The following is an 8,932-nucleotide window of genomic DNA, read 5'->3' as shown; positions in this document are numbered from 1 at the left end:
GTCAAGTTTCATTTACTTTTATTATTATTTATCACAAAATCAAAAAGCGACCATATTTGCAAAACTTTTTAAATTATTTATTTATATAATGCTCGCTTTTGTTTTAACTCGAATAATAGACTTTCAACGCATACAGAAAACACAGGAGCGAAGGTGCTTGTTGGAATTAAAATGAATCCTTTGTGAAAAGCAATTGTGTGTGCGTTTGCTTTATAAATAATAATTATTTTGCCAACACAACAGGCAATGACGATGAAAAGGGGTAGATTGTTTCCATTAATTAATTCATCAAAAATGTTTCGTTGTTTGTTGCTTTTTTCTTTCTGCTCATATACATATGTATGGTTTCTTAATTAAAATTGCTGCTCTATCAATATTTAAGAATTTTTAAGTTTTTATGTCGCATGAGGATTTTATTTAATATTTTTTTAAATAATTTTTTCATTTTTTTAAATTATTTTTTTATTTAATTTTTTTTTATTTATTATTTATTTTAATTATTTATTTTATTTTTTTTTAATTAATTTAATTTATTTTAATTTTATTTATTTTTTTTTTATTTAATTATTATTTTTGTTTTTAATATTTTAAGGTTTTAGATTAAAATTGATATAAATAAAATTTAAAAAAAATAAAAATTTAAGAAAAAATAATAATTTTGGTCACGTGACTCAAAAAATTTTTCTCCTAAAAATCTAATATCTTTTAAATGTAAATTTGCTATTTTTCTCATTTTTTAATCAAAAAGTACCAAAAAATGTAAAAAAATTCCTTTTATTCTAAAAATTTTTATTTTTATCCCTAAATTTTTTCGACAAAATCGGAGGGGGAGGGTAACATATAATTTGATGGCCTTACATCTTTGGTAGAAGAAAGCATTCACGTCCTTCGGGTAGGTCAATTCCGAAATAAATAATAATAATTCTTCACAAAAAGTCAAGTAGTCAGTGAAAACGACTTCCCGCAGCGAAAACAAATCATGATAAGCCTCTATGTTGGACTAAAGTTCTTAAATGAAATAATTTATTCTCCATTCCTCTTCTTTTTGTATCTTCTTTGAAACTCAAATTGGATTTGAATTCGTATTTGAATCACATATCAAAACATCGTCTTTCTCTCGATAGAGGATTAACTTTATGGAATTTGATTCTCACAAGAGTCATAAAAATATACAGATAAATGCATACTTAATGTTATCTTGATGGTATTTACCACTGTTCGTAAATTGATCGATTTTTCGTGCCGTTGCCGGTAGATGAACGTTAGAGACAAGATATTAAGAAAGATCCGAAAATCGATAAGGCAGTGTCCAATAGAGCTTTAATGACGGTGTCACGGTTTGAATAAAACCGGAAATATATGAAAGTTACATCCATTGAGAAAAGTGTGAAAATTTGCCTTTGGGCAATACATTGATTGCCTTCAACTCCAAACGTAATAATTAACCGCAAAAAGTTACCCTCCAAAAAATGTGAAATGCAATAATTTAACCACAATTTTACAATTATTACGATTGAAATTGAATTGTTTGGGTGTTTTTGTAATGATAACGTACTTGTGTTACTTACACTTTCGAATTGATATAATTATGGGGTGCCAAAACACAATATTTGACATATTTCCGCCCCCTACATAGATTCTTATATTTGACACAACAACAATGTAATCACTGTAATCAAAAGCAGTTGCCCCTTTTTAAAGTTTGTTTCCATGGCATCTTGATATTCTGATCAAACTTAAATTAAATGGATCAAGACTAAGTGACAGACAACTAACGAAGCTTCTACCGCTAAATTCCTGAAATTTTTAATTTTTTTTTATCTCAATAACAAACATTAATCCGTGTCAAAAATGTAAATGCATAAATAATCTTGTATTCTACTCGTTTTATTTGTATTTTATATATTCTTTTCGCGTTTTTCACACAAAAGACACACTCTCTCGTCTACACCTCGTTAAATTGTTAATTGTGAGACATTTGAATGGTCAGCAATTAGTTGCATTAGTAGATTTGAAAGATAATGCGACACTTGAGAAAAAATGACTTATTTGTCATAATAATATAAATAAGAAATGAAACACTTTCAAACAGTGAATTAACTCGCGTCTAATTTTTGTTCTTGATTGAATTTCAATTTATTTATTTATTTTTTTCTTATTGCTGTTATCGGTGAAAGTTATACTTATTTTAGTTTTCCAATAGAGTTCTTAAAATTTTAAAATTGATACTCAGATTCAAATCAAAATCAAATTCATGCCTCAAATTATTGTCAGTATTTGTTTCAGTTTTGATTTGAAAAGTAGGAAGTTGTCGCTGCGTCTTATTTCTGAAATGAGGCTGTTGAAGAAGTTTATCCTTTCATGAAAAACACTGTTTCGTGAGTAGTTTGTTCGAGACAATGGGATTTGCAATCTGGACTTTCTTCTTGTGTCGTGGTCATGTCGGTCCTGAACGAGAGAAATTGACAGATTTGTCCTCAATAGCCCTTTTATCATTTTGTATATCATCATTGCTTGTTCGTATTTAATCATGTCATTCACTTTTAGGATGTGATATCATTAGATGTTTAGTTATATTTATTAAAAAATAAATTTCTTTGTTTTTAAATAATATTTAATTTATGGCATTCGATTTTTCCTCACTTTGGCTTCTGATAAAATTCACAGCAGGATAGTCGGTTAGGTAAATGTCATGAAACATTCGTTATTTATTTGATTATTATTATTCCTCTGTTTTATACTTTTTATGTCGGTTCCTCTTTTTTAATCAAAAATAAATTTAAATTTACTTGAGACCCAACGCTGCTTGAGTCTTTCTTAAGTTATATATACAACAAAAAAAAAAAAGAAATGTGTCAAAATTCTCATTTTTGAACTTTTAAGAGACATCTGCAAAATGTCTCAATTTTAGTTCTTTAAAAGCCTCTTGGTAAAATAATAATAATAATGAATTGATGATAAATAGTTAGGCCAACCGTAAAATTTGGATTATCATTATGTATATATTTTTAAAGTTGTTTTTATACATAATAAAGAAATAAAAATATTATAAACAAAATATTTGGAGTTAAAAAAAGTAGATAAAAAATGAGAAGCTTACAAGTGTCATCTTTAATTTTTTTTTGAAAACTTCTTCAAAAAAATTTAAAAAAATGAAAAAAATTACAAAATTTAAAACAAAATGATTTATAAACTTATCAATCATTAAAAAATATTTCCTAATTTACAAAAAAAAAGTATATTATTTTTATAGGGATATAAATATTTATTTTCAAATGCTTACATTTTTTTAAAAAATGAATGTAAATAATATAATTTATATTACTCAAACTATATCAAGCTACGTTCGCGTAGATTATTATAAATAACAATGAACGACTTCTCAACACAAACCATTTATATTTAAATATTTGTTAAATAATTTGAAGCAACTATTCTGGTTCCTCATAACTTATCTTATTAAAAACCGGTTGCAAATTCAAAGCTTTATAATTAACTGAATAAATAAAGGAAAGAACGAATGTGTGAAATTCATAATAAAACTAATAATTATTAAAATCATGTTTATTTTATACGGTTACTCGGATGAAAAGCTAAAAAGTCGGTAGCAATTCTCATTTATTATTTGTTCTCACTGTTAAAAATTTTAGTATGAAATTATAATTAAAATTATACAACGATTAACAGATACCAATCAAAATAATCTTTTGTATTATGATTAGGCGTAAAACTAAAAAAAAACGTTCGTTTTACTTCGAAACGTATTGCCGACGGTAAAAAAATAAAACACCGAAAATTAAAACACTATATTACGCGCATTGTAAAAATGATATTATTTATTTTTAAAAAAAAAAGTTTTTTTTTAATTAAATCTTCAGAATAAAAAAAAATGCGTCCCTTTTAAAAAAGCATCATCAACCAGAAAAACATCCGATTGATGTTTGGTTTGTATTTTTTTAAAAAATATTCTACATCATTGTTATTCTATTTTTAGAAAAAAATTGTTATTAATCATCTACTTATACATAACACAATAATAATATGCACTATTCATTCATGTCATTCCTTTTATTATTATATTATTGTTGTCGGCTGTATTCTAAAAAGAATTTCATTTTTTTCTTTTTCACTCAAGAACGAACGAAAAAATGTTGAATCAAGTGGATTTGCTTGCAAGTGTAATAATTATATAGAAAAATCTACACGTGTTACTTGCGGTAAAAATTTTCAATTGCAAAATCACGCAAGTGTTGATTAAAGGATTTAATGATGACAAATATTTCAATGGATTACGAAAACGATCTTGTTTTTATTCCTCTATGTATTCTTCGAGAGAAATAAAAATCACTGAATTTGTCAAACAAATAACTATCATGAGTAGGCAGATAAAAAAAAACGAATATTTAATGATGGCAATAAAATTATTTTGCGTTTGAAATCATGCCGCAATATGCATAAAAAGTTATTCAGACTATAAAAGTTCACTACCCTCCCAATAATCACATTGAAATGAACAACGAGATTCTTGTTTCATTTCATTTAAAGGTATTGCACAAATGAAAAGTAGACAAATCCGTATCCCACTGTTTAACGGAACGATGTTTGTAAATAAAAAATTAGACTCGCAATTAATTAAGTTTTTTTTTATTATTTCCGAGCACGTGCCATTATTACAATATTTTAACGTATGTACTCGTAAAATTGTCACATTAAATGTTTTTTATTTTTATATTTTCGAATGTCACTACTGGAAATACACAAAAATGACAAACACCTACAGGAGCGGGAATTTATGATGCTGTGTAAAAATTTTGATATTTGAAGGGCTAATGTGATAAATCGTACATATGCATTTTTTACAAACTGAGAAAAATCAATTTTAAGTTTTTTACCGTTTTTGAGCTGTCAAATTTGATCTTTTAACATTTTCTTGATTCAAAAGCTACCAAATAAATTCATTTAATAGTCTATTAAATACATTTTTAATCAGAAAAATTTCCTATTTGCATTCAAAAATTAAAAAAATTGAATTAAACTTTGAAATTAGAAGACTTTGAAAATTACGTTTTTTGTATGAAATAAGGCTCATATGTGCAATTTATAATATTATTTAACAGTAAATTGCCCAAATTTATTTGCAAGAGCTAAATTAGGGCAATTTGCTGTTGAATAATGTGATAAATCGCACATATGCACTTTATTTCATACAAAAAACGTAATTTTCAAATTCTTCTAATTTCAAAGTTTAATTTAATTTTTTTGATTCCAATTGAATTTTTTTAAAGAACTTGAAAATATAAGAAATTTGTTTATTTTTGATGAAACTTAAAAATTTAACTTTCAGAGCATTTATATGCATATATGCGATTTATCACATTAATTTGCAAATATGCGATCTGGCACATCGCAATAAAATATACATTTTCGAACATTTTCTGAAAATTTCTCAATGTATGTGAAACTACTCGTCTTTCCGCATATTTTCTCATTTTTAACTCCATTTAACTCCAAAAAGTGCGTATGTGCGATTTATCCTTTAAACCCTTCATTTATATGAACATGAACTTTTTTTAAGGTTAACTCAAAATTAAGACTTTTGACATTTTTATCTTCGGTTAATTGAGTGTCACTTTTTAATAAAGCTTTTTACTTACGTGTTTAATTTATGTTTCACTTTAATTTTATTGATTATTTTTTTAATATTGATTCATTTTATTTTTTTTAGTTTATTCAAAATATTTGTATTATTTTCAAAACAATTTATATATTTCACTTTTATGTTTATTGATTAACTTTATTGATTGAATTGTTGATATTATATTTGTTATTGTCATTTCTATGACTCTTTCACACAAATTTGAACATAAAAGAGCAATATTGCAACAATGGTACTATTATAATCAATATTATCATTGTTTTTATAATGTACAAGTGAGCACATTTTATTAAATACTCGCAAAATGATTGAAAACGGTTCAAGTAAAAATATTTAAATAATTTTTTTTATTTTTTGAAACCGACTATTACCGAGGAATTATCGCATTTCGCGCCTAGCCACACAAAATACCTGTACACAACTGATATTACAACGATTTTTTCAGTATTCAAATACCGCCATTTCTCTTATTATCGTTTTTCCTTGTACTTGTACGACGAACTTTTTAACGCATGTGTATGTCTTGCAATTTTTGTTCGTCGCTTAATTTGTAAATATGTTAATATTTCATAGTAGTTTTTTTTTTAGATTTTAGAGACTTTTATGAATTTTGCAGACACACGAGCGGCAACTCACAAAGAACGACAATGAATCAGAAATCGTACGAAACCGAGGCGCAACATAAAGTGTTACTTCGTGTCGTGCGCTGCTCGATACCTCGAAAAGTCATGTGCAGAGTCTTGTTGTGTGTAGAAATGTTTGTTCATAATAAATTGAACAAAAAAAAAATCAGAGTAGAAAAAACTTTTCCATGAACGTTTATTCAAATCTTTTTCCCAGTTCAACGACAATGGACAGAATATTCTTACAAGCCGTCATACAGTTTGTTGTTTTTTTTTCTCGTCATTATATTATTGTATCTATCTAAAGACACATAAAATGATAAAATTACAAAAAAGCGCATGCTCTGCGTCTTATTGTTCAATTATTATTGGTCATTGAATATGATTGGTTGTTTCTGTTTTCTCTTCATTATTAAACGCGACGTCTCATACGTGCGTGAAATAAAACTGAACGTGAAATAAAACTTGATTCAGGAGGAAAAACACATATGATACTCCTTCACACGTTTCTTCGTTTCTCCAATTCGAATTGAATTCAGAAGGGGAATTGAAAAAGCTTCGACACTAACACTGAGGCACGGCTCGTACTCGCATTATTTTCAACGTAGATTATTGTTCAATTCTTATTGGATAAAAGACGAAATATGACTTCAATTGTGCTTTGAATTGCTCGTTGCCTGTGCAAAGGATGTTACAGTAACTCTGCGTTACTTGGTATTAAATATCAACTCAACTTTCAACAACGAAACGATATATAATGAAAAAGAATGTCATTCATTCGTATTATGTTTTTTTTGTCACACTCCCTTTAATGTGATATAGTGCGATATTGTCATTTTATTCAATTTTAATAATATTAAAACTTTGTGAATTATCACACTAAATTATATTTTTGTAATTAGTTTTAATATTATTTATTTATTTTTTTTATTTTTACTAATTTTTGTTTTGAAAATTATATTTTATCATAAGTTTTCTTTTCTAAATATATTTTTTCATTAAATTACTGAATTTATTGATTATCAATATATTTATCAAAATTATAATTTTATTTATTTTTTAATTGCTTCATATAAATATAATAATCAGAAAATTTCGTAAAATTCTTAAAATAATTGAATTTTAAATTTAAAAAAATAAAATAATAAAACAATAAAGAATGAATAAAAGTTTTTTAAAAATAATTTTGAAGAAAATAAAAAAATATAAGATCTCAATTTTTAATTAAAAAAATATTTTTTAACATATCTTTTTTTTTTATTCATTTTCAAAAAAAATAATTACAAGAAAAAAATAATTTTCTATGAATTTTAAAAAGTTTAAAATAAATGTTTTTAAAAATTTAAAAATATTTTTTTGTATTGAAAAAAAAAAAAAAATCAATTTGACAAAAATAAATAATTAAAGAAAATTTTTAAAAAAATCAATAAATAGAGAATTAGAGTAAAAATTAAATTAAATTAAAAAAATTTTTTTTTGAAAAAAATAATTTTAAAAAAAAAAAGGAAAATGTTTTTTTAAAATTTTGACAAAAAATTGGTTTAAAAATATTTTTTTGTTTTGAGTTCAAGAAAAAAAATCATTTTGACATAAATAAATAATTAAAGAAAATTTTTAAAAAAATCAATAAATAGAGAATTAGAGTAAAAATTAAATTAAATTATTAAAATATTTTTTTGACTCAAAAAATATAATTTAAATTTAAAAAAAAATTAAATCAATTTTTAAAAAATTAATATTTTAATTCAGTTAATAATTTAAGCTAAAAATATTTTTAAATAAATAATAATTTTTTTTCACGTATTTTAAAAAAAATATATTTTAAGAAAAAAATTAAAATAAATAAATTTTCATGAAAAAAGCTCAAATTATCTTAAAAATACAAAAAAAAAAAATTATTTTCAAAATTTTAAACTTTATTTGTGATTTTCATTTGGATCTGCCTAAATATAACAAAAAATTGAGGCATTTGATGTTTCAATTAAATTCAATGAATGTAGGTATCAAGTACTTTATTTTCACCTACACACTCATTCACAATTTTTTTAATGGTTTCTCAAAATTAATTTTGTAATTTTAAAGTATATAATAAAAGCACCTGAATCGAGTATATGAATCTCAAAAAATATAAATTAGAATTATTGATAGTATATTAATCAATTAACACATATTTTATTTATTCATGAATTTATAAAAAAAATCTTTTATCGTCACGTATCTTTTTTCTCATTAGTATGATAATAATGAACAAATTGTACAATAGCAACAATAATAACAAACGTCGACTAACAAGTAACTGAAAATTGAAGTTCATCAATAATAATATCTAAATTGTGTTATTATTAAAATTCATTAACAATTGATCATTGCTTCGTTTACTCATCATGTGTATATATATTTGTTGAATTGATTATATTGTTAGTGATTATTTATTAACAAAAATAACTGAACTCACGATATTTTTCAATCATTGTTAATGTGTCAAAAAGTATCTTGTCATTGAGCGTAATAAGATTTCTTTATAGTTTGACATTTTTCCTCGATTTTTTTTTCTCGAATCATTAATGAAAACATTAAAATTAAAAAAAAAAGTTAGACACCATCGTTTTTTATATTCATTATTATTGTTATTACTTCATTCATTTGACACTTA

Source organism: Culicoides brevitarsis, chromosome 1 (genome assembly GCF_036172545.1).
Source record: "Culicoides brevitarsis isolate CSIRO-B50_1 chromosome 1, AGI_CSIRO_Cbre_v1, whole genome shotgun sequence".
In the NCBI taxonomy this organism is placed as follows: domain Eukaryota; kingdom Metazoa; phylum Arthropoda; class Insecta; order Diptera; family Ceratopogonidae; genus Culicoides; species Culicoides brevitarsis.
Note: the sequence above shows the minus strand (reverse complement) of the source record.